Consider the following 26,584-nt stretch of genomic DNA (forward strand, 5'->3'; position numbering starts at 1 on the left):
GCAACACTTGTTAGGAATGGTACTATCCTGCTTTGTAGTTCTTTCTACATGTTTAACCAAGGTATTGTTAAGATAATGTCTCTGTTAAAACGAATTAGTTGCATTGTTTTAGGAATGGTACTTTTCTGCTTTGTTGTTCTTTATACATGTTGAAACAAGGCATTGTTAAGATAATGTCTCAGTCAATAAGAATGAATCACACTGATGGAGAATTGCTCCTCTCCTGCTTTGTTTCCTATTAAGATAAGGTAGATCAGTAGATGCTTTTCTTCTGGGAGTACAAGTCATCAACGGTTATTTCTCAGTAATTGTTTCCCTTATACCTATTGTTGCTTACAGGGATATCAAAATTAAAGCTCGGTTTTATTCCGACTTCGATTTTAGTTGAACTGCACAAAAGGGGGCCAATGTGTCCAAGGCAAACTAATGTATTACTGGGTCTAGTTGGTCGTTCCACTTTGCAGAAAGAAGCAGTCACTGTTTGTGCTACATTACAGAAGGAATGACCGAGAAGCTTTACAGAGTATTATTAGACGCTGGTGACATGACTAGTCTGCAAAGAGCATTGGCAACTCTACAACACGTGGAGTGCACTGGGCAAAAAGTGCCCAAACAAGCACAAGAAGCCACGACAGGACTCCACGGTCATAGGCATTACATATTTTGAATGGGAAAAGCTTGTCAAAGTTTAATCATTGATGTTAGCAAGAAGACGTTAGTTTAATATATTGGAATTGGAAGACCTTGTCAAAATTTCCTCTTTGATGTTAGCCAAAAGACATGCATTTGATATTTTTGAGTGGGACGCCCTTTGCTGTGAGCAGTGTCGATTGTTTTTTCCTATTCCTGTGTTCAGTTTAGAAATAGTTACTCTGCTGAGATATTCCTGTGTTAAGAGTTTGTTCTGAATATTGTCTATGTAATGCCAGGCCTTGTGTTTGATTGAAAAGTTGAGCTTGGAATGTTGTGGCATGTGGCATCACGAGCTGTTCACTGTGCCTCCTGAGAATAATGCTTCGTATTGTTTTGCATGTCAATCTAATGCCAGTGATTTGCTTGTTAAGAAGGTCATCCTCTTCTGTTGTTTCCGTGCTTAAGAAGTTCATCGTCTTATGTTTCATTCATAGCCTATACGACAAGTTGGGTAGGTTAGACGTGAAACCACATGATCTTCCGACCAACTCATCATCTTAGGCCGTGATTGGATTGTCGTTTTCCAACCAAAACCGCTTGTAAAACTGACGCTTGTAAATAAAAGCATATGATCTCGGGCAAAGTGCTTGGCTGATCGATTTCAACTAGTAAAATATACACTGGTCTCTCAAATTACACGCGTAACCCGCCGGTTTTACTTACAGACCTCGGGCCCTTGGTTTCATTACGCCTGTATTTTACGCATTGTTTCTGATGACGAGTAAATTACACTTGTATGTTAATACAGGTGTGAAATAAACCAGAGCTCCCAAGCGCGGCCTTACCGTTTCATGTCGTCTCAGTTTCTCGAAGGAGCACATAGGTGTCCAATGATCCTGGCTTCCTGAATGAGCAGCGGGCGCTGTATCAGACCATCCGTAGGGCCCGCGAGGCCCTCTCCATCGTCCTTCGAGTCGTTGCGCTCGTTGTGGCGCCGATCATTGTTAACATCGTCAACGAACATGAGGATTCAGGAGATGACTTTATTTTGACTGGATGACAGTAGGGACCCACTAGGGCAATAGCCGTATGTACGCAAGTGCCTCCTTATTATGCACGACTATATTTTTTTTTGCTTTCTCCTGGTTTCCTGACATCACGGCCCCACACCATTGTCAACCTATGTAGTCCATATAAACGAAAGAATTGCACAAGGTGCGGCCGACAGCTGGGACCAAGCAGCTCGAGCAGTATTTGTGTTTTTTAGGCGTGAGCACTGCAGAGTTTTTCCTGGCGATGATTTCGTTGTTGTTCAGAGGAGAGCAGGGTATTAACTGGGCGGGTTGTGGCCCGTCTAGCCCAGGCCAAATATCTAGCCCAGATATTAATTTTTTCAAGATGAAAATGGCTAGCCCAGCTATACGTTTTTTTGAGGAATACCCAGGCAAGGTCAACTTGTTATTCTCCGCCCCGCTGGGCTGCAAATCTTTCCTAGGACGGATGCATTAGGCTTAACAGGAAAATGGGCTTTAAAAAATAATAAATGGGATGTAATTATTAAAACTGGGCAGTAACTATAAAAAAATGCACCAAACACAAAATTAGTCTATAAAATATTATTTATGGATTCTGAAAATCTTAATTATTCAGTGTTGCACGCGCAATGTTTTGTTGGATTTTTAGGTAATACAAATTTATATTTAATCTGAGTAAAAATTTTGGGATAAAAATATTTCGGATCCCATCAAAATGTGGGAAATTTTATTGAATTTTGTCTTGAACGGTTGGTTGAAATTATTAATCATTATCCTAGATAGAAAATGGTTGTACTTTTAACAAACTGTAAATGAGTTGTAGTAAATTCCATTAGAATTCATAAATGGGTTGTACATTCTTACAAATCGCAAATGGGCTATAAGTTCTCTGCCACACACTTGTGGGCCTACTAAGTTGACGCGTCCCCTAAAAAAATAAGTTGATGCGTATGCAAGGCTTTGTCAACTTATTATAGTCAACACACGGTTCTAGCAGCAGTGTCCGTTGGATGTCTATCCAACGGATGTCGTGTGAGGGAGTCCTGGACTAGGGGGTGTCCGGATAGCCGAACTATCATCATCGGCTGGACTCCAAGACTATGAAGATACAAGATTGAAGACTTCGTCCCGTGCCCGGATGGGACTTTCCTTGGCGCGGAAGGCAAGCTTGGCGATACGGATATGTAGATCTCCTACCATTGTAACCGACTCTGTGTAACCCTAGCCCTCTCCGGTGTCTATATAAACCGGATGGGTTTAGTCCGTAGGACGAACAACAATCATACCATAGGCTAGCTTCTAGGGTTTAGCCTCCTTGATCTCGTGGTAGATCTACTCTTGTAACACACATCATCAATATTAATCAAGCAGGACGTAGGGTTTTACCTCCATCAAGAGGGCCCGAACCTGGGTAAAACATCGTGTCCCTTGTCTCCTGTTACCATCCGCCTAGACGCACAGTTCGGGACCCCCTACCCGAGATCCGCCGGTTTTGACACCGACATTGGTGCTTTCATTGAGAGTTCCTCTGTGTCGTCACCGATAGGCTCGATGGCTTCTTCGATCATCATCAACGACGCAGTCCAGGGTGAGACCTTCCTCCCCGGACAGATCTTCGTATTCGGCGGCTTTGCACTGCGGGCCAATTCGCTTGGCCATCTGGAGCAGATCGAAAGCTACGCCCCTGGCCGTCAGGTCAGATTTGGAAGTTTGAACTTCACGGCTGACATCCGCGGGGACTTGATCTTCGATGGATTCGAGCCACAGCCAAGCGCGCCGCACTGTCACGACGGGCATGATTTAGCTCTGCAGCCGGACAGTACCCTGGAGGCCGCACTCGAGCCCGCTCCGATCTTCAATTCGGAGCCGGCTGCGCAGATCGAGGACGGATGGCTAGACACCGCCTCGGGGGCTGCAACCTCTACGGCGATAGAGCCGAACACTGACCTTGTCCCTCATGAAGCTCGTGACTCCGAGGTGCCGGACTCCTTGCCGGACTCCGAACCTCCCGCGCCCCCTCCAATCGAATCCGATTGGGCGCCGGTCATGGAGTTCACCGCAGCGGACATCTTTCAACACTCACCTTTCGGCGACATCTTGAGTTCGCTAAAGTATCTCTCGTTATCAGGAGAGCCCTGGCCGGACTGCGGTCAGGACGGTTGGGATGCGGACGACGAAGAAATTCAAAGCCCACCCACCACCCACTTAGTAGCCACTGTCGACGATCTAACCGACATGCTAGACTACGACTCCGAAGACATCGACGGTATGGACGACGATGCCGGAGACGACCAAGAACCAGCGCCTACCGGGCACTGGAAAGCCACCTCATCATATGACATATACATGGTGGATATCCCAAAGGATGGGAATGGCGAAGGAACAGCGGAGGATGACCCCTCCAAGAAACAGCCCAAGCGCCGGCGTCAGCGGCGCCGCTCTAAATCCCGCCACAGCAAGAATGAAGATTCCGGCACCGGAGATAATAACACACCAGACAGTGCCGAAGACAACCCACTCCAGCAAGATTCAGCGCAGGAGGACGGAGACGCCAGCCCTCATGAGAGAGCGGCAGAAGAAGAGGTAGAGGATTATATGCCTCCCTCCGGAGACGAGGCAAGCCTCGACGATGACGAATTCGTCGTGCCTGAGGATCCCGTCGAACAAGAGCGTTTTAAACGCAGGCTTATGGCCACGGCAAACAGCCTCAAGAAAAAGCAGCAACAGCTTAGAGCTGATCAAGATCTGCTAGCCGACAGATGGACTGAAGTCCTCGCGGCCGAAGAGCATGAGCTCGAACGCCCCTCCAAAAGCTACCCTAAACGCAAGCTGCTCCCCCGATTAGAGGAGGAGGCGTATGAACCTGCATCACCAGCAGACAATACGGCTGACCGACCACCCCGTGGTCGCGACAGAGAGGCCCCTAGGCCCTTCACTAGAACCGTACCCCGGCATCGCTCGAAAAGCACAAGGCCACAGGGGAACGCTCCGGACTTGCGAGATATATTGGAGGATAAGGCAAGACAATCAAGATCGATCTATGGATCGCGTGGGCGCCCCATGATACGTGACGACAACCGTCGCGCCGGACACAGTAAGTCCGGCCGGGCCGAACAAAATAGACAAAGCTCTTTTGAGCTCCGTCGTGATATCGCCCAGTACAGAGGCGCCGCACACCCACTATGCTTCACAGATGAAGTAATGGATCATCAAATCCCCGAAGGGTTTAAACCCGTGAATATTGAATCTTACGATGGCACAACAGACCCCGCGGTTTGGATCGAAGACTATCTCCTCCACATCCACATGGCCCGCGGTGACGATCTTCACGCCATCAAATATCTCCCACTCAAACTTAAAGGACCAGCCCGGCATTGGCTTAACAGCTTGCCAGCAGAGTCAATCGGGAGTTGGGAAGACCTGGAAGCCGCATTCCTCGATAACTTCCAAGGCACGTATGTGCGACCACCAGACGCCGATGACCTAAGCCACATAATTCAGCAGCCAGACGAATCGGCCAGACAATTCTGGACACGGTTCTTAACCAAGAAAAACCAAATCGTCGACTGTCCGGATGCGGAGGCCCTCGCGGCCTTCAAGCATAACATCCGCGACGAGTGGCTTGCCCGGCACCTGGGACAGGAAAAGCCGAAATCCATGGCAGCCCTCACATCACTCATGACCCGCTTCTGCGCGGGTGAGGACAGCTGGCTAGCACGCAGCAACAACCTCAGCAAAAATTCTGGCAGTCCGGATATCAAGGACCGTAATGGCAGGTCGCGTCGCAACAAAAACAAACGCCGCATTAACGGCGATAATAGTGAAGATACGGCAGTCAATGCCGGATTCAGAGGCTCTAAACCCGGTCAGCGGAAAAAGCCATTCAAAAGAACTACTCCGGGTCCGTCCAATTTGGACCGAATACTCGACCGCTCGTGCCAGATACACGGCACCCCCGAAAAGCCAGCCAACCACACCAACAGGGACTGTTGGGTATTCAAGCAGGCAGGCAAGTTAATTGCCGAAAACAATGACAAGGGGCTGCATAGCGATGACGAGGAAGAGACCCGACCGCCGAACAATAGAGGACAGAAGGGTTTCCCCCCACAGGTGCGGACGGTGAACATGATATACGCAACGCACATACCCAAAAGGGAGCGGAAGCGTGCACTCAGGGATGTATACGCGATGGAGCCAGTTGCCCCGAAGTTCAATCCATGGTCCTCCTGCCCGATCACTTTTGACCGAAGGGACCACCCCACCAGCATCCGCCACGGCGGATTCGCCGCATTGGTTTTAGACCCAATCGTCGATGGATTTCACCTCACCAGAGTCCTGATGGACGGCGGCAGCAGCCTGAATCTGCTTTATCAGGATACAGTGCGCAAAATGGGCATAGACCCCTCAAGGATTAAACCTACCAAGACGACCTTTAAAGGCGTCATACCAGGTGTAGAAGCCAATTGTACAGGCTCAGTTACACTGGAAGTGGTCTTCGGATCCCCGGATAACTTCCGAAGCGAGGAGTTAATCTTCGACATAGTTCCGTTCCGCAGCGGCTATCATGCTCTGCTCGGACGTACCGCGTTCGCAAAGTTCAACGCGGTGCCGCACTACGCATACCTCAAGCTCAAGATGCCAGGCCCTCGAGGAGTCATCACGGTCAACGGAAACACTGAACGCTCTCTCCGAACGGAGGAACATACAGCGGCTCTCGCGGCAGAAGTACAGTGCAGCCTCTTAAGGCAATTCTCGAGTCCGGCCGTTAAGCGACCGGACACGGCTAAACGCGCCCGGAGTAACCTACAACAAGACCACCTGGCACGTTCCGAGCACGCGTAGCAGTGCGGCCCCAACCCCAGCCCCTGCAAAACGTCAAGACAGGTCCTTCGCGTACACCATTACGCTCTGAAGATACCATGGGCATGGGGAGAGGGGCACGACCACGATAGGCCCAGACTGCGGCTCAACCACACCAGGGGCTCTCAAGTGTGTCGTTCTTTTTTTCTTTTTCCTTTTTATTTTTACCCACAGGACTCCGTTCGTCAGAGGCCCTGTCCGGCAGCAGACCTGCCGAACTCACGATGCAACAGCCAGGGAAGGAGAAAGGCTACAACGAATATCCAGGTGGTCTCCATTACGAGCATTAAATCTGTTTTATGCACCATTCCGCAGCCTACCCCTGGAGGGGGACATGTTTAATAGTCCCACCCCTTGCTTATCGCACCATTTGTATCGTTCTGCATTTACAGCAGTTTTTCTTGAATAAGTAATGCAGCACCTTTTTGCTTCCAATTGCATTTCTTTCTTATACATATGTTCATTTATGACATGTTGCATCCGTACATTTTGGTACGGCTAAATACACCAGGGGCTTATGTTTCCCGCATCATGGTGTGATAAGTCCGAACACTTTCACAAGTGCGGCACCCCGAACTTATAGCATTATATGCATCGGCTCCGAATCATGTCTTGGGTCAATAGTTGGGTTTGCCCGGCTCCCATGTTTTGGTACCTTACGTTCCGTTGTATCGGCTAAGGTAGCACTGGGAGAACCACTGCGATTGCGCCCCAGTTGAGCTGGGCGAGCGCCTCAGTGGAGAAAGCTAAAACTGACCGTCATGATGAGGCGAGAGCTGGTCGCTGTTCGAGAGGTTTTTTGCGAGTCCCTAAAGACTTATGCCGCTTAGAGCGAGGAGCCGGCTTTTGTCCGGCCCAGGCGTGGATAGCGCCCCAAATTCGGCCTTCCGAAGACTAGGGGCTTCGCCGAAATTTAAAATTATAGAATTCTATGGCTAAGTGAGAGTGTTCAAGCATTATAAGTCCGGTTGCCTTGTTCGTTGTGTTGAGCGCCTCCCTAGATGGACCCAAAAATGGGAACAAGAGTGCTCAAGTTTATCCCGAACACCCCAGCACTCGTGGCATGGGGGCTGAAGCCGACGACTTGCCATCTCTCAGATTTGATAAACAGCCGCACAGAAGGTAATATTTTAAATTAACAAGCGTTGCTTAGCGCATATGAACTAAGTTTTCAGCGCACAGGATAACAAAATGCGAGTCTACTCAAATATTACATCTTTGGAGCACTCACCCGCAATAGTGCGGGCACCCTTCAGCACACTCTTATAATACATCTCGGGCGTGCGATGCTCCTTGCCCTGCGGTGGCGCGTCCGTCACAAGCTTCTGAGCATCCATCTTGCCCCAGTGCACCTTTGCGCGGGCAAGGGCCCGACGGGCACCTTCAATACAGGCGGAGTGCTTGATGACTTCAACCCATGGACACGCATCCACCAGCCGCCGCACCAGGCCGAAGTAGCTCCCAGGCATGGCCTCCTTCGGCCACAGCCGAACTATGAGGCCCTTCATGGCCTGTTCGGCCGCCTTGTGGAGCTCGACCAGCTGCTTCAGCTGGTCGCTAAGGGGCACCGGATGTCCGGCCTCAGCATACTGAGACCAGAAGACCTTCTCCGTCGAGCTCCCCTCCTCGGCCCGGTAGAACGCGGCAGCATCGGACACGCTGCGAGGAAGATCTGCGAACGCTCCTGGAGAGCTCCGAATTCGGGTAAGCAACAGGTAATTAACACTCACATGCTTACTTTGCATGAAAAATGCCTTACCCGCTGCTATTTTCTTCAACGCCTCGATTTCTTGGAGGGCCTTGTAGGCTTCGGCCTTAGCGGCTTTGGCACTCTCAAGAGCCGTTGCAAGCTCAGACTCTCGAGTCTTCGAGTCACGCTCCAGGCTCTCATGTTTTTTCACGAGATCCTGGAGCTCTTGCTGTACCTCCGCCACCCGCGCCTCCTGCTTCTCTCGCTCGGTGCGCTCCGCGGCCGCATTACGTTCGGCCGCGGCCACCGCCTCCTTCAGGGTCGCCACCTCGTTAGTGGCCCCTGCAATACCCACGTTATCCTTGTCATTCTTCTTGCAACCAAAATCCTTTTCTGTAAGGTACAATTTTAATAAGGTGTTACTCACCTTCCTTGTCCTCGAGCTGCTTCTTGGCACGGCCGAGCTCGTTCTCGGACCGCTCGAGGCTTTGCTTCAAAGCATTGACCTCCGCAGTCAGTGCGGCAGAGGTCAGCAGCGCAGCCTGCAATCCCATATTGACATATTTTTTATGACTCCTGCGTATATCTTTTTAGATCCTCAGTCCGGCTTTTCTTTCCGAACACCGAACCGAGCATCAGGGGCTACTGTCTATGCGGTACTATTTTACATATATTAAAATTCTTACCTCAAAACCTGTTAGAAGGCTGCTGCAGGCTTTGGTCAGCCCGCTCTTGGTGAGCTGAACCTTTTGAATCACCGCACTCATAACAGTGCGGTGTTCCTCTTCGATGGAGGCGCCATTGAGCGCCTCCAGCAAGCTATCCGGCGCCTCCGGTTGGACGGAGGCTGCCGGCGTCACGGTCTTGCCCTTCTTACGAAGGGGCCGCCCGCCGGACTCCGGAGCCACTATGGGTTCCGGGGCCGAGTCCGGTGCAAAGTCCGGGAGGTTGTCCTGCGACACCTCCGGGGCCTCCTCCTCCTGGTGGGTCCCTTCCCGGGATCCCACCTCGGCATCGTCCGCGTCACGGGGGGTGGAGGCGGTCGGAAGAGAATCCATATCCGACGCACCTAAGGACCCGCTCGACGAAGCGGGAAGATCATCCTTGGGCGGACTGCAGGGTTGTATGCGGCATTAGAAAGACATTGCGTGGCAAAAAGAAAAACCATGAAGTTATTCGGGAGTCCGGATACTTACGATCTCGCCAGGGGCTTGGCCCTTGGAGGCCAGTCCTCGTCGTCGTCACTGGCGTTGGCAGAGCAGTCCGGGGAAAGAGTTTTTCCCTTATTGGACCCTTCGGCCTCCCTCGTTGGTGAGGCCTTCCTTTTCCTCCCTCCCCCCGCTGGGGGAGAGGCTTTCTTCTTCTCCTCCTCACCTTTGTGAGAGGAGTCGGCCTCGGAGTCGTCATCCGATAACACCTGAAAACGGGAACTCTTCCGAGTGCCCGTGGCCTTCTTCTTGGCCTTCTTCTCCGGCACCACGTGGGGTGCCGGAGCCAGCAGCCCCGTTAGGCGGGCGTCCGCTGGGTCCTCTGGCAATGGGGCCGGACAGATAGTCTGTTCGGCCTTCTCAGCTAGCCCTGTCAAAGGAAAGGGAGTTTAGATCCCGCATAGAGTCAAACTATGGAAAACAAGCGTCCCGTAAAGGAAAAAATCGCTTACCTCGTCAGTTGGACACTGCGAGCTGAATCCGCGATCTTCGGTAGCGGATGCGGGAGCCTCGGCGCCCTTGAACAGCACCTTCCAGACATCTTTGTACGTAGTGTCGAAGAGCCCGCTCAAAGTCTGGTGCTGTGCCGGATCGAACTCCCACATGTTGAAGCCCCGTCGTTGGCACGGGAGGATCTGGCGGATGAGCATGACCTGGACTACGTTGACAAGCTTGAGCTTCTTGTCCACTAGCTTTCGGACGTAGGCTTGGAGTCCGGTCAGCTCCTCCGAATCACCCCATGTCCGGCCGCTCTCTTTCCAGGAGGTGAGCTATGTGGGGATGCCAGATCTGAATTCGGGGGCCGCTGCCCATTCGGGGTCACGCGGCTCGGTGATGTAGAACCACCCCGATTGCCACCCCTTAATGGTTTCCATGAAAGTGCCCTCAAGCCAAGTAACGTTGGACATCCTGCCCACCATGGCGCCTCCGCACTCCGCTTGGCTGCCCTTCACAACCTTCGGCTTGACACTGAAGGCCTTGAGCCACAAGCCGAAGTGGGGCTGGATGCAGAGGAAGGCCTCACACACGACGATAAACGCCGAGATGTTGAGGATGAAATTCGGGGCCAGATCATGGAAATCCAGGCCGTAGTAGAATATGAGCCCCCGGACAAAGGGATGGAGTGGGAAGCCCAGTCCGCGGAGGAAATGGGGAAGAAATACTACCCTCTCATGGGGCCTGGGGGTGGGGATGAGCTCTCCCTCGTCGGGGAGCCGATGCGCGATGTTGCTGGATAAATATCCGGCGCTGCGCAGCTTCTGGATGTGCCCCTCCGTGACGGAGGAGGCCATCCACTTGCCTCCCGCTCCGGACATAGTTGGAGAAGGTTGAGGTGAGATGTGCGGACTTGGGCGCTGGAGCTCGAGTTCGCGGAGATGGATAAGCCAAGGAGGAAGAAGGCGCAGGTAAAAGGGTTGGATCTTTATCCCCTTATATGGGCGGACAAAAACATGTGTCCCCACCGGCCTGATAAAACTCGCTTATCTCCCAAGCGCCGCAATCAATGGCGCGGTTGGGTTACCCACGTCCGTATTGATGGGAATCCCGGAATAAGGGGAACACGATCTCTGCTTCGACAAGACGTGCCAAGGAAACCGCTTCGCTAAACGCGCTGAGGTGGTACAATAAAAACAATTCGAGTAAAGGCTTGGTAGTGGTGTGACGTCACGCCACGAAATACGTCAGCAGATTGAACTTGTGTAAATATTATTCTCTCTACGGTGGTATGTGGAATTTATTTTGCAGAGCCGGACACTATCCTGGTGTTCACAATCTTCTATAAATTATTCGGAGGAGGAACCCGCCTTGCAATGCCGAAGACAATATGCGCGCCGGACTCGTCGTCATTGAAGCCTGGTTCAGGGGCTACTGAGGGAGTCCTGGACTAGGGGGTGTCCGGATAGCCGAACTATCATCATCGGCCGTACTCCAAGACTATGAAGATACAAGATTGAAGACTTCGTCCCGTGTCTGGATGGGACTTCCCTTGGCGTGGAAGGCAAGCTTGGCGATACGGATATGTAGATCTCCTACCATTGTAACCGACTCTGTGTAACCCTAGCCCTCTCCGGTGTCTATATAAACCGGATGGCTTTAGTCCGTAGGACGAACAATAATCATACCATAGGCTACCTTCTAGGGTTTAGCCTCCTTGATCTCGTGGTAGATCTACTCTTGTAACACACATCATCAATATTAATCAAGCAGGACGTAGGGTTTTACCTCCATCAAGAGGGCCCCAACCTAGGTAAAACATCGTGTCCCTTATCTCCTGTTACCATCCGCCTAGACGCACAGTTCGGGACCCCCTACCCGAGATCCGCCGGTTTTGACACCGACATCGTGCTTCTTCTTCAATCTCAGATATTCTTAGCTTCGGCCGCCCAAAAAATGATTCCTCCCCCTAACATCTGGGGCGCACTGTTTCGGAGGCTGACCTGTGGGCCTACTAAGTTGGCGCGTACCAAGGGCTTTGTCAACTTAGTCAATATAAACGATTCTAGCTTCAATGACTGTACGATGTCCATCCAACGGCCGTAGTGCTTCTTAAACCTCTGATCTTCTTGCTCCAGCCGCCCAAAGCAGCGCCGGTCGTGCCGCCTGGTCCTGCCTCCCGTGGTCGGCTGTGCTATCGTGGAGGCCTCACCGCCCCCATACTACTCCCACCGCTGGCCAGGCCATCCCTTCACTCACCCACACCCCCTGTTATTCTGCGACGACGGAAGCCTCACACCGCAGCCGAACAAGTGAACCCTCGTACTCCTCTTCGCGTGGGCATCCACTGCCGCGTCTTCCCTGGCTCCGCATCGTCCCCTTCCTAGGCCTCGCCGTCATCCATCGCCGTGGTGCTCTCGACGCGACGTGGTCAATGTGGTCAACGACCAAATTCCATCGGAAGAGTATTGTACGTGGAGAGGCTGACAGCTGGGTCCACGGCAGCCGCAAGGAAGTGCCTCCTTATTACGAGCAAAATAATTATTCCTCCACATGATAGCAGGGACCCACTGGACGGGCCACCGTATTTCATGAAAAAAACGTTCCCCCTTGACTGCTGGGGCCCACCAGCTACATCTTCGCACACAAGGAAGTGTGTCCGGGAAAAACGATTTGCCCCCCTGACTGCTGGGACCCACCAGCTACATCTTCGCACGCAAGGAAGTGCGTCTAGGCACAAAATGATTCACCCCCCTAACTGCTGGGACCCACCAGCTACATCTTCGCACGCAAGGAAGTGCGTTCGGGCAAAAAAATGATTCGCCCCCTGACTGCTGGGACCCACCATCTGCATCTTCGCACGCAAGTGCCTGACAGTCGGGACCCACCTGGTCGAAGCATACGTAGCATTGTCATTCTAGTCGCGAACATGTACCTACATACTAGTGGATGTAGAGGCGCGCACGTGTTGTAGTAGAGGCGCGCATGTAGCATGTACAGCGACCAGTGTGCAAGAAAGAAAATACGGCCATGTACGTACATACGGGCGGGGTCTCGAATGCCTACCCGCGCATACGTATGGCCAGGGCTCGTGTACATGGCTGGGTCGGAACGGAGAAACAGCCTCGTCGTCGTGTTCATGGGGAGCCAACCGGCTGGGTCGGAACGGAATGCGTCATCGTGTTCATCGGGAGGGCTTGGACAGAACAGGCGATGGAAACGAGGCCTGGCGTACCGCAAAACGGAGGAAAGGACCTTGTGTTCGACCGGCCACATTCGAAATGGGATCCTATTCATCGTGAGGGGTCTGGTGTACCGCAAAACGAAGGAAACGGGCTTGTGTTGGACCTGCTACGGTCAAAACGGGGTCCTGTTGATCGGTAGGGGTGTGGCATACCACAAAACGGATGAAACGGACTTGTGTTGGAGTGCTATGGTCGAAACGGGGGTCCTCTTCATCGGGGCGGGTGTGGCGTACCGCAAACGGGACTCCACATGACATTGTTCATCTCCACCATCGACCTCCTCCAGCCTCCACGGGCTACTGTTCATCCACCATCGACCTCCTCCAGCCTCCACCTGTGACTGTTCATCCACGGGCTCCTGTTCATCCAGCCTCCACCGCGCGCTACTCCACCGGCTACTGTTCGACCACCCTTCTCCACGGGCTCTTGTTCAACCACCCCTCCACGGGCTACTGTTCATCCACCCCTCCATCATCTACTGTTCATCCAGCCCTCCACGGGGTCGTCCTGTTCATCCAGCCCTCCACGGGGTCCTGTTCATCCAGCCCCAACCAGCTCGATCAATCGGGGTCCTGTTTATCCAAAGGCAACGCCACGGGGTCCTGTTCATCCACCCCCACCGCTCACTGTTCATCCAACACCCCCCCCCTCACAACACTCACTGTTCATCTAGAGGCAGCATCGATCGGCTTCAGTTAGCAGCAGTAGCGAAGGAATTGCTCGATCAGTTCAGTTAATAGCCATCGATCGATCGCTCGGGTTCAGTAACGCATAGCCTGCAGTGCAATCGCTTGGGTTCAGTTAGAGCCAAACGTCTCTCTCGGGTTCAGTTAGAGCCAACGCCTCGCACACATGCGCGTACGTGTACGAGAGAAACGCACATCGCTCAGCCCCCGACCACCCATCGTAACCGGGAACTCCCTGAAATTTTCCTCGTCCTCGCTTCTACCATGGTTTTTCCTGTCATGGACGGCCCAAAGAATGTCATGCAGCTGCTTCTCCGGCCCGCATAGGACGAAAAGCCCATTTTCTGTCATGATTTTTTGTCATAGAAGTAGGAGCCCACCACATCTATGATGATACCGAGTTTTGTCACAATTATCGTCATAGAAGTGTCATAAGTATGACAGGAAAAAATTTCGTTCGGCCCAAAATGTCACGGATGTGTCTTTTTTTTGTAGTGTAAGCCAAAAGGCAGCCCAACCTATCACCGAAATTCGTCTCCGCGTCGGCCCTAAATACTCCGACAAGATGGATCTGGCAGATGTATCGGCTTTAAATGAACTGCTAGATCGTATCACCGCCCTGGGGGTCGCAACTTACTATGATAGGATTGGGCTTAAACCCAATCAGAGAGAAATCAGATATCCGCCGATCACACACCAGGTGGTAATTGTAAAGGAGCAGGCTGACAATAACTCTTCCCCTATGTTGAGAACAAAGTATGTCCGGATTTCCGAGCTCGGAGAGCCGGACGCCCAGCTTCGAGAGGACACTTCTTGTCCTCCGAACATAGAATCGGGAGTTGAGCTTAAAAACTCACCAGACGCTCCAAAGCCCAGGCTTGTAACTTTGGAAATTTTTCAAAATCCAAACTTCACAGTGGGTCAGGGTTCGGATTCAATGCCACCCACCCACCACAATCAATATTCCCCAAGCAATTCTGGTACTCCGGACATATGCGACTTAATGTACGTGCGGCAACAACCTCATGAAACACTCCATCACTTTTGGGACAGATTCCTCCTTATTAAAAACAAGATCCAAGGTTGTCGCGACGACGACGCGATCTCAGTATTTCGCAACAATTGCATGATGAGGGAATTCTTAATGCCCTCAACCGTCGTCGCATACTGCACTTTGCGGATTTAGCACACATAGTACAGAAGTACTGTGCAATGGAAAGCGCCTGGAAAACTCAGACAGCCCGCTGGGAACCACATGCCTTTGGGCCACCTCCCGGACAGGCAAAAAGGATGCACCCTCGCGGAGCACCTAATGATCACCCCGTGGACAAGAAAATCAAGCCCGTCATAGGGCATAGAATGGTCTTCGAGGAATGGCTCGACAAGCCCTATCAAATTCACATGACGCCGGACACCGAACTAGGGCATAGCCTCCGAGCTTGTTGGATACTCCAACAAGTGGCCAAGAGTAGCGAGCGTATCCTCACCAACAACACTCCAGAGAATTACTATTCGGGCGACAACAATCCCAAAGTATTCACGGTCTTCGAGACCTTTTCATCAAACAATCGGTGCAAAAGGGCGCTCTGCAACCTCGCCGAAGTCTGCCAGGTGGCAGCAGTAAATCCTTGGAATGATACAGCTATCACCTTCAATGCCAATGATGAACCAAGATCCCGCTCAGTCCGGGCACCAACCGCTTTGGTCCTCAACCCAATCATGGTCGGTTTTCAGCTCACTAAAGTACTAAATGGACAGCGGCAGCAGACTGAACCTCATCTACGAGGACACGCTCAATAAAATGCAATTGGAAAGGAGTCCCATTGAGCAAAGTACCACAACCTTTCGAGGTATTATACCCAGTCGAGAAGCAAGATGCTCAGGAAAAATCAAACTCGACATGGTATTCGGCACGCCGGAAAACTATAGGTCCGAAGAGTTACTCTTCTATGTGGCACCCTTTAACAGTGGGTATCATGCCTTGCTGGGGCGGGACGCATTCACACGCTTCTAAGCCATACCCCACTATGGGTATATGAAGCTGAAAATGCCCAGGCCCAATGGAATTATCACTATCACCAGTGATCCGGACATAGCACTCCGCTCCGAAAACAAAACTGCCTCTCTGGCCCTTGAAGCATTATCCGAGGCCCTCGTGACCAAAGAATTGACCACTTCACGTTCTACAGTAGATAGGGACGATGTAATCCTCGATAAGAGACCCAAATCTACTTCCTTCAAGCTAGCAGATGAAATAGTCAAATTTCAAGTCCACTCGATGGACCCCAAGAAAACAACTTCCATTGGGGCACAGCTGGATCTGAGGATGGACGCCACATTACACGCATTCTTGCGTGAGAACTGGGACATTTTTGCCCGGCACCCTTCGGATATGCCAGGTATCCCACGAAGACTGGCCGAGCATAGTCTCAATATACTGAAATGATACAAACCAGTCAAGCAAACTCTGCGCCGATTCTCCGAACCCAAATGACATGCTATGCGGGAAGAGCTAGCCAAGCTACTTGAAGCCGGGTTTATAAGAGAGATCAAACATCCGGACTGGCTAGCAAACCTGGTCATGGTACCTAAGAAGGATAAATCCTAGCGCATGTGTGTCGATTTCAAAGACCTTAATAAGGCTTGCCCTAAGGACCCCTTCCCACTACCTCGAATCGAGATTATTGAGGCAACCACAGGACACGATTCCTTGTGCTTTCTTGATGCATACTCCAGATACCATCAAATTAAGATGAAAGAATCCGACCAAGCCACAACGGCATTCATCACTCTGTATGGGCCCTTCTGCTTTAAACACTATGCCTTTCAGGCTCAAGAATGTCGGTGCAACATACCAACGCATGATTCAAGCATGCCTGGAAAAGCAAATCGGCAAAACTATGGAGGCATATGTAGATGACGTCGTCATCAAGACCAAGCATGTCAAATCATTGGTGGATGACTTACGCCTTACATTCGGCAACCTCCGAGCATATGACATACGGCTCAATCCGAAAAAATGCGTTTTCAGCGTTCCAGCCGAAAAGCTGCTTCGGTTCATCATCTCTAATAGAGGAATTGAAGCAAATCCAGCCAAAATCCGAGCCCTATCACAGTTGGCAACACCAACAGACCTCAAACAGGTCCAAAAACTTGTTGGGTGCGTGGCAGCCTTAAGCCGTTTTATCTCCAGACTAGGGGAAAAGGCATTGCCATTATATCGCTTGCTCTGCCGCACTGACAACTTCGTGTGGACGGATGTCGCCACAGCCGGACTAGAAGAAATACAAGCTCTGTTAGCAAGTAACCCAATCCTGGCTGCACCAAACATCGGAGAACCGATGTTACTCTACATATCGGCAACTCACCAGGTGGTGAGTGCGGTGCTCGTCGTAGAATGAGCTGAAGAGGGACATAAATTCCCACTTCAAAAACCAGTATATTACGTGTCAATGGTCCTTACACCATGCAAATCCCGATACCCGCATTAGCAAAAGATAGCATATGCGGTCTTTATGGCATCCCGCAAGCTGTGGCACTACTTTCAAGAGTGCTCGATCACAGTGGCTTCCGAAGTACCACTTAACGATATTATAAACAATCGGGATGCCACCAGCCGGATTGCCAAATGGGCCATTGACCTCTTACCATTTGAAATAATTTATAAGCCACACCGATCTATCAAATCTCAGGTGTTGGCTGACTTTGTCGCCAAATGGACAGAGGCTGAACTCCCTAAAGAATATGACACATATTCCAACTGGGTGATGCACTTCGATGGCTCTAAAATGTTAGCCGGATTGGGGGCTGGTGTCGTCTTGACATCCCCCACATGAGACACGGTCTGTTATGTGCTCCAAATATTGTATACAAACTCTAACAATGCAGCCGAATACGAGGCCCAATGGCACGGTCTCCGGATGGCCGTCTCCATGGGCATACAACGCCTCGAACTATGCGGGGACTCAAACCTCGCAATATCTTAGATAAACGGAGACTTCGACGCAAAAGATTCAAAGATGGCGGCTTACCCAATGCCGTACTCAAAATATTAGCTCGGTTTAAAGGGATCGAGTTTCATCATGTGGCTCGAGAGAGTAATCAAGTTGCGGACATACTTGCCCGCATGGGTGCCAAAGGCGACCCCGTCCCGCCTAACACCTTCGTGGAGAGGCTCTTCAAGCCATCCGTTGTGTGGCAGGACGATAGCGGCAACACCGTTCAGAACCGATCATACCCCCAGATTCCGAACACAGTTTCGATATCGTCGGGGGTTCGGGCACCGAAATAACACCATCAGCCCACGAAATCATGGCTGTAATCACCCTGTGGACTGAACCATTCCTTGCCCACTTTACTAGGAATGAGCTCCCTGATGACCAGACGGAGGCGCGTTGCATTGTTCGACGCTCGAAGGCCTACAAAGTCCATGAGGAGGAACTGTACAAAAAGAGTACCACCGAAGTACTCCAAAGGTGTATCTCTGAAGAAGAAAGATGGAAGCTCTTGGCCGAAATAAACGCCAGTCTTGGTGGCCATCGCGCCGCAGCTCAGGCCCTTGTAAGTAAGGACTTCCGTATGGGTTTCTTTTGGCCCACGGCCCAAGCAGACGCACAAGACCTCGTACAGCGTTGTGTTGGATGCCAACTTTTCGCCAATCAAATCCATATGCCGCCCACTGCCTTAGGAACAATCCCCATTACTTGGCCTTTTGCGGTCTGGGGGCTAGACATGGTCGGACCCCTTAAAGGGGGAAGCCATAAGAAGAAATATTTACTAGTTATGGTCGACAAGTTCACTAAGTGGATAGAAGCCAAACCAGTCAAAATGGTCGAAGCCGGACCAGTTATAGACTTCATATCCGGTGTTGTACACCATTATGGTGTCCCGCATAGTATCATCACTGACAAAGGTTCTAACTTTACGGTCGATGAGGTGAAAACCTGGTGCGCTAAATTGAGCATCAAGCTCGATTATGCCTCCGTATATCACCCTCAGACAAACGGTCAGGTCGAACGGGCCAACAGCCTGATAATGAGCGGCATTAAACCCAGACTAGTGCGATCCCTGCGTGAATTAGACAAGCATTGGGTTGAAGAACTCGATTCTGTACTCTGGGGGCTGCGTACCACACCCAATCGCATGACTGGATATACACCTTTTTTCATGGTGTATGGCGCGGAGGCAGTTTTGCCTTGCGACATCATTCATGACTCACCTCGAGTGCGCATGTATGAAGAGAGAGAGGCCGAGCTCGACCAGCAGGACGATCTGGGCGGCTTGGAGGAGGAGCGCGATGTCGCAAAGGCCCATTCCACATTCTACCAATAGCAAGTGATGTCTACTACACAACCTTCTTCTTGTAGACGTTGTTGGGCCTCCAAGTGCAGAGGTTTGTAGGACAGTAGAGAATTTCCCTCAAGTGGATGACCTAAGGTTTATCAGTCCGTGGGAGGTGTAGGATGAAGATGGCCTCTCTCAAACAACCCTACAACCAAATAAAAAAGAGTCTCTTGTGTCCCCTACACACCCAATACAATGGTAAATTGTATAGGTGCACTAGTTCGGCGAAGAGATGGTGATACGAGTGCAATATGGATGGTAGATATAGGTTTTTGTAATCTGAAAATATAAAAACAGCAAGGTAACTAATAGCAAAAGTGAGTGTAAATGGTATTGCAATGCTAGGAAACAAGGCCTTAGGGTTCATACTTTCACTAGTGCAAGTTCTCTCAACAATAATAACATAACTGGATCACATAACTATCCCTCAACATGCAACAAAGAGTCACTCCAAAGTCACTAATAGCGGAGAACAAACGAAGAGATTATTGTAGGGTACAAAACCACCTCAAAGTTATCCTTTCTGATCGATCTATTTAAGAGTCTGTAGTAAAATAACACGAAGCTATTCTTTCCATTCAATCTATCATAGAGTTCGTACTAGAATAACACCTTAAGACACAAATCAACCAAAACCCTAATGTCACCTAGATACTCCAATGTCACCTCAAGTATCCGTGGGCATGATTATAGGATATGCATCACACAATCTCATATTCATCTATTCAACCAACACAAAGTACTTCAAAGAGTGCCCCAAAGTTTCTACTGGAGAGTCAAGATGAAAACGTGTGCCAACCCCTATGCATAAGTTCACAAGGAGAACCCGCAAGTTGATCACCAAAACATACATCAAGTAGATCACGTGAATATCCCATTGTCACCACAGATAAGAACATGCAAGACATACATCAAGTGTTTTCAAATCCTTAAAGACTCAATCCGTTAAGATAACTTCAAAGGGAAAACTCAATCCATTACAAGAGAGTAGAGGGGGGGAAACATCATGTAACAGCTCCAAAAATTGGGTTATCAATTTTTGTGCTGTTATTTCTTCCTGGAACTCATTTTTTAAAATTTTCTCCTGAGTTTGTTGGATGACCCTGAGACTTCTTGTCATTTCCAACCTTTCAAACCTTGCTCATGTCTTTTTCAGTGGGCAAGACCTCAGTTGCATCATCTTAAACCCTCTCAAACCCTAATTCCAAATTTTTGGAATTTGAATGTGGCCTTTGTGATTACAAGGGAGCCATCATTTTCCTTGATCTGTTGATCATCCCATCTATTCCTAGAGTCCCTCCTATCCTTTTCAACCTTGGATATGCAAAAATATTACCTGGTCCCATGCAATATTTTTGAATTATGATTTATTCCTTTTCTTGCCTTTCTGAGGAATAAAATCCAAAGGCATAGCTAGCCATCTCCTAAATTCATGAGAATTGGTGGAGTTGATAATTATGCCTAAGCCAAGCTCTGGCAATTATATTCTCCATAATTAAATAGGGAAATTGTCTTTTCCTATTTAATACCATATTGCATTTCTGCCATTTTCTAAAGGAACTATTATTTTTATGGTAGAGAAAATTCTCACATAAATTGTGGAGCTTGTCCTTGCTATATAATCACTAGTTCCATCTTTATCTCATGATAATAAGTTCAAAAATTGGGCACATTATCCAATGCAAGTTTCTCCCTTCTCTGAAATTTTGCAAAGGAAGTGCTTTATTCCTAATTCCATTTGAGCTGCACTTTGTCAGGGTGATTAATACTGATAAATCACCCATGTATACCTAAGATGAGCTCAATCCATTCATCCTAGCTCCCTATGCAATTTTTCAAAGTTTCTGACCAGATTGTAACTTTGTGAAGGAAGTACCTTCATAGAGTTTCCAAATGGGATGAAACTTTTCCATCTTCTCAGGAATCCCAAATCATTAGTCTCCACCAAAATTCAGCCCATTTAATTGAACTATGTGAGCACAAAAGCAATTCTTGCTTTCTGTCCAAATTTTCAGTTTGTGAAGCAAGTATGTTTTATCTTGCTCCATTATGGCTGGAAATAATGCCAATCCTTCTCCTATCCATATAACCCACCTAGCCAAGAGATTGGATAATTTCATGTAGCCAATATTTTCCTAGAATTTTCCCAAGTTTCTGGTCAAAAGTAATGCTTGTGAAGCAAGTACCAATTTGGCAAGTCCATTTGGTGTGATCTTTTTACAACATCTAGTTATGACCAAGTCATGAGGATTTGCCAAGTTATAGCTCAATCCAACACTCTGAGTGAGTGCTTGTTCATCAGCTAGTTTCTGGACCAGATTTGGCATTTGCACTGCTGCTATGCTAAATCATTGTGCTAATGCCCTCATAATTACCAGGACCATAGTCCTTGATACCCTAAGCCTGCCAGACAACAAGTTTACCTTTTAACCTCTCTGGTTTTACCTCTAGGATGTTGCCAAGTTTGCAACAGCAAACTTGTGGAGCTTGGTTTACTCAGCTCCATTTGTCTCTGCCCAAACCTTTACCGTAGTAACAATCTATCTTCGAAGGACTACGCGGTAGACATGAGCTGGCATCAGCAAAACCTCCAGAGTGCGCCTTGCCAGTGGTGACCATGAGGGAAGCTAGCCAAAACGGTGGTCTAGCCACTGTTCACGTCGGCAGCGCTGCTCCGACCGTCTCTGGCCTCGCCATTAATGTCCTACAACTCTACCTCAACGTCCTCTTCCCCCTAGACCTCTGTCCCCCTCCGTTTTATTCCCCGACGAGCCATGCCAAAGGTCGAACAGTGTGCGCCGTGAGCTCGTCTTCTTCCTTGCTTCTGTCTTCTTCCCCCTCTCATCATCGAGCCTTGCTCATCTCCGTGAGCCCCTCCTGCTCGACTGCATCCTTCTCGTCTCCTTCCCGTGAGCCTTGGTCGCGCCTGCCGACGCTGCACCATCGCCGACGCACAGACACGTCGCCTGCCATGTGCCACCTCGCCCCCTCCTTCTAGAGCTCTCCCCGCGGCTATAAATAACGCCCCCGAGCTCTCTCGCAGTCCACAATCTCTCCCCGAGCTTCTCCCCGAGCCCGGAGCCCCTCTCTGACCACCACCGTCGCCATAGCCGCCACCGATCCCCTTGTCCATTCCTGCCCGTGGCCCTTCCCCCGCACCCCGTGCGCATCCTGGGTGGATGCGCCACACCCCGGCGACCCTCCTCGGCTCGCCACCCGTCCGTTTCCCCCACAGGAGCACCTACCTCACCGAAGGCCGAAGCCCTTCTCCGCCGCAAGCCATATGGCTCCCTCTCCAGTGCGTGTCACCGGCAATGGAGACCACAACGAGATGCCCCTCTCGCTCCTGACCTCGTGGGTGGGTCGGCCGTCGTCTGCGGTGGCCGGAGCCGCCAGCAATCACCGTCGGGGCGGCCCCTTGCCTTGGCCATTCGCGCGCCCGAGCGGGAGAAGAAGAAGATGGCCATGCTGGAGCGTTGACCTGGCCAGGCGGGCCCCATGGCCCCACCTAGCAGCGGCCCTGGCGCCCGGCCCCGCCTCTGCCACTTTGACTGGTCCTTGCCACATCGGATAAGTGGCGGCGCCCGCTGCGAAGCCATTTTCCCTGATCGAAAGCGCATTTCTGCAAATGTGCTTTCAGTGCAGCCAGCCGGCTGAAGTGCTTAAATTGTGAACGTTTGTTGTTTAGTGCATTTTCTGCCTAAAAAGTGAACGGCCACAACTTTGCGCTCGTAACTCCGATTAAGGTGATTCCAACGCTCACGTCTTCGTCTTGTCGAACTCTTCCCGCTTGTATCATTTTCATAATGTTTCCACACGATGAAAATGATCTTTTTCCCATGTCCGTAAATAGCCCCCTCCGAGAGAGAACTATTTCCGGCAAATTTTTCCACGGTCGTTTCTCACTTCTTCCCGGAGTATTTGTCGACCCCTAGGCAAGCCAACCTCTTATCATGAGCCCCAAACTTTCATGTTGACTTTGCTTGCACCTTGTGTGTGTGTAGTTGCAGTTGTTTCTTATCGTTTTCGTTTGCAGTCATTCCGTTATCCTTACCATGCATGCTTGTGTTTTCATGATATCTTTTGCCACGCTAGTTAGAATGTTGTTATCGATAATGCCATGTCACTACTCTACTTTATTTTCATGTCATTGTTATAAAATGCTATGATGATTGTAATGCACCTTTGGTATGCTAGTACTTGGTACTGTCATGGTCTTTATGCTATAGTTGTTCACTTGAGAAGTTCGGTATTTTATTAAAGCATTTGTATGATGTATGCTCATTGTTGCATTCATGTTCATGATGGTGGAGAAGGAAATAAAATGACTTAATAATAACAAACCTCCTCCGTCATTGATGGGATCGAGTCATAGTGCCGCCAAATCAAACTTTTTCAGTGCAGCCACATTTGCTGGTATGGGACGGCCTTAATGCGATCTATTGTCGTGCCTCTGGTCGGTGCCTCCAACTAGGGAAGGTTATGGGCACGCGCTACCCTGATCAGGTAGGCGGACATAAGCCTTGTGTGCCCGTTGTTGAGTTTTGGTACCGGGTCCCCGTGTGGGATCGTTTGGCCATGACGGTGGTCGTTGTGTCTTTGTTAGACATGGGGCCACCCAAGACTAGCCCAATGGGGAGTGAGTCGGAGTGGCCGGGAGAGTGTCATGACAGTAGGTCGGTTTCGTCGGAATGTCGTTGGTCCACCCGAATGGGATGACGAGGCCATGGGTTTCGTGGTGTGGGTACAGTGTGCTACCTCTGCAGAGTGTTTATAAAGTCTATCGATAGCAACACAATTCATAGTAGGTCACACTATGGGGTCTTGGTCTAAATGGAGGATAAACCTGAAATATTTAAGTTGATTAATGTGGTTGTGATCGCCGGAAGGATCACGGTTTAAAGATCAAGTGTTGGTCGTGGTTTTGATCGTCGTAAGGATCATAGTTTGAGGCCAAATATTGGTCATGGTTGTGATCGCCGTAAGGATCACGGTTTGAGGCCAAATACTGGTCGTGGTTGTGATCGCCGTAAGGATCACGGTTTGAGACCAAATATTGGTCGTGGTTGTGATCGCCGGAAAGATCACGAGATTGGTACGTTTGGGATTCAATAGCGATCACCGTTGGTAAGAGAGTCTGAGGGACTCGGTGCACAAGTTTGGTTGCATTGCATGAGTAGTATGTGTTGGGGAACGTAGCAATAATTCAAAATTTTCTACGCATCACCAAGATCAATCTATGGAGATTCTAGCAACAAGAGAGGGAGAGGATGAGTGTATCTTCATACCCTTGAAGATCGCGATGCGGAAGCGTTACAAGAACGCAGTTGGTGGAGTCGTACACGCAGCGATTCAGATCACGGTCGATTCCGATCTAAGCGCCGAACGGACGGCGCCTCCGCGTTCAACACATGTACAGCCCGGGGATGTCTCCTCCTTCTTGATCAGCAAGGGGATAGGAGAAGTTGAGGGAAAACTCCAGCAGCACGACGGCGTGGTGTTGGTGGAGTTCGTGGTTCTCCAGCAGGGCTTCGCCAAGCACTACGGAGGAGGAGGAGATGTATGAGGAGGGAGGGGCTGCGCCAGGGGAAGGGTTGTGGCTGCCCTCCCACCCCCTCACTATATATAGGGGAAAGGTGAGAGGGGAGGCGCCCTAGGGTTTCCCCTAGGGGGCGGCGATCAAGCAGATTGGATCTCCCTAGGGAAAATCCTAGGGAGACTTGCCCCCCCCCCCCCAAGCCAAGCAGGTGGAGGATTGCCTCCCAAGCCAGGTGGAGGCGCCCCACCTCCCCAAATAACGTGGGAAAGGGTGTGGGGGGCGCACCACCCCTTAGTGGGCTGGTTTGCCCCCTCCCGTTTGGCCCATGAGGCCCTCCAACACTTGTCGGGGCCCCCAAAACACCTTTCGGTCATGCTGGCCATAGCCTGGTACCCCCGGAACACTTCCAGACTCCAATACCCTTCGTCCAATATATCGATCTTCACCGTCGGACCATTCCAGAACTCCTCATGACGTCCGGGATCACATCCGGGACTCCGAACTACCTTCGGCAACCACATATTATTTCCCATAACAACTCTAGCGTCACCGAACCTTAAGTGTGTAGACCCTACGGGTTCGGGAACCATGCAGACATGACCAAGATGTTCTCCAGCCAATAAGCAACAGCGGGATCTGGATACCCATGTTGGCTCCCACATGTTCCACGATGATCTCATCGGATGAACCACGATGTCGAGGATTCAATCAATCCCATATACAATTCCCTTTGTCCATTGGTATGTTACTTGCCCGAGATTCGATCGGCGGTATCCCTATACCTTGTTCAATCTCGTTACCGGCAAGTCTCTTTACTCATTCCATAATGCATGATCCCGGTACTAACTACTTAGTCACATTGAGCTCATTATGATGATGCATTACCGGGTGGGGCCTAGAGATACCTCTCCGTCATACGGAGTGACAAACCCCAGTCTCGATTCGTACCAACCCAACAGACACTTTCGGAGATACCTGTAGTGCAACTTTATAGCCACCCAGTTACGTTGTGACGTTTGGTACACCCAAAGCTTTCCTACGGTATCCGGGAGTTGCACAATCTCATGGTCTAAGGAAATGATACTTGACATTAGAAAAGCTTTAGCAAATGAACTACACGATCTTCTGCTATGCTTAGGATTGGGTCTTGTCCATCACATCATTCTCCTAATGATGTTATCTTGTTATCAATGACATCCAATGTCCATGGTCAGGAAACCATAACCATCTATTGATCAACGAGCTAGTCAACTAGAGGCTCACTAGGGACATGTTGTGGTCTATGTATTCACACATGTATTACGGTTTCCAGTTAATGCAGTTATAGCATGAACAATAGACAATTATCGTGAACAAGGAAATATAATAATAACCATTTTATTATTTCCTCTAGAGCATATTTCCAACAGTATGTTTTATTTGCATTTAAAGGACTATGGAAGAACATGAGATGATTGCATGAAGGAAGCATGTTATGTCTACATTGGATATGATTGGTAGTTTATTTTCAGAATAGTTTCATGATGCCATGCTATGTTTTGATTGAACTTATGCGCTGCTTAGATTATGTCATGATCAAGATGCTATGTTATGCCATGTTTTGTCGTTGCCATGTTAGAAGTAAGTTTGATATGCCATGTTGTTGCCATGCTAGTAGATGCCATGATGTTGTTCATGTTTAGTTTGATTTATGTCTCTGGTTGATATCATGCCTTGCTTAGTTTCTGCTATGAGATAGGTTGTTGCAGACGCTTGGTTCTTGCTTTGTCATTTGTTTGTTTGGATGCTTTGTATTTGGTTGTCTTGCAAGTACATTCAATGTACTGATCTGGTGTGTCATGCCATTTTTGTAGGTCGCGCTCGAATTGTTCGCTTGTTTCGTCGTGCTAGGATGTAATCTTGCCAGTCCTG

Source organism: Triticum aestivum, chromosome 1B (assembly GCF_018294505.1).
Source record: "Triticum aestivum cultivar Chinese Spring chromosome 1B, IWGSC CS RefSeq v2.1, whole genome shotgun sequence".
NCBI lineage: Eukaryota > Viridiplantae > Streptophyta > Magnoliopsida > Poales > Poaceae > Triticum > Triticum aestivum.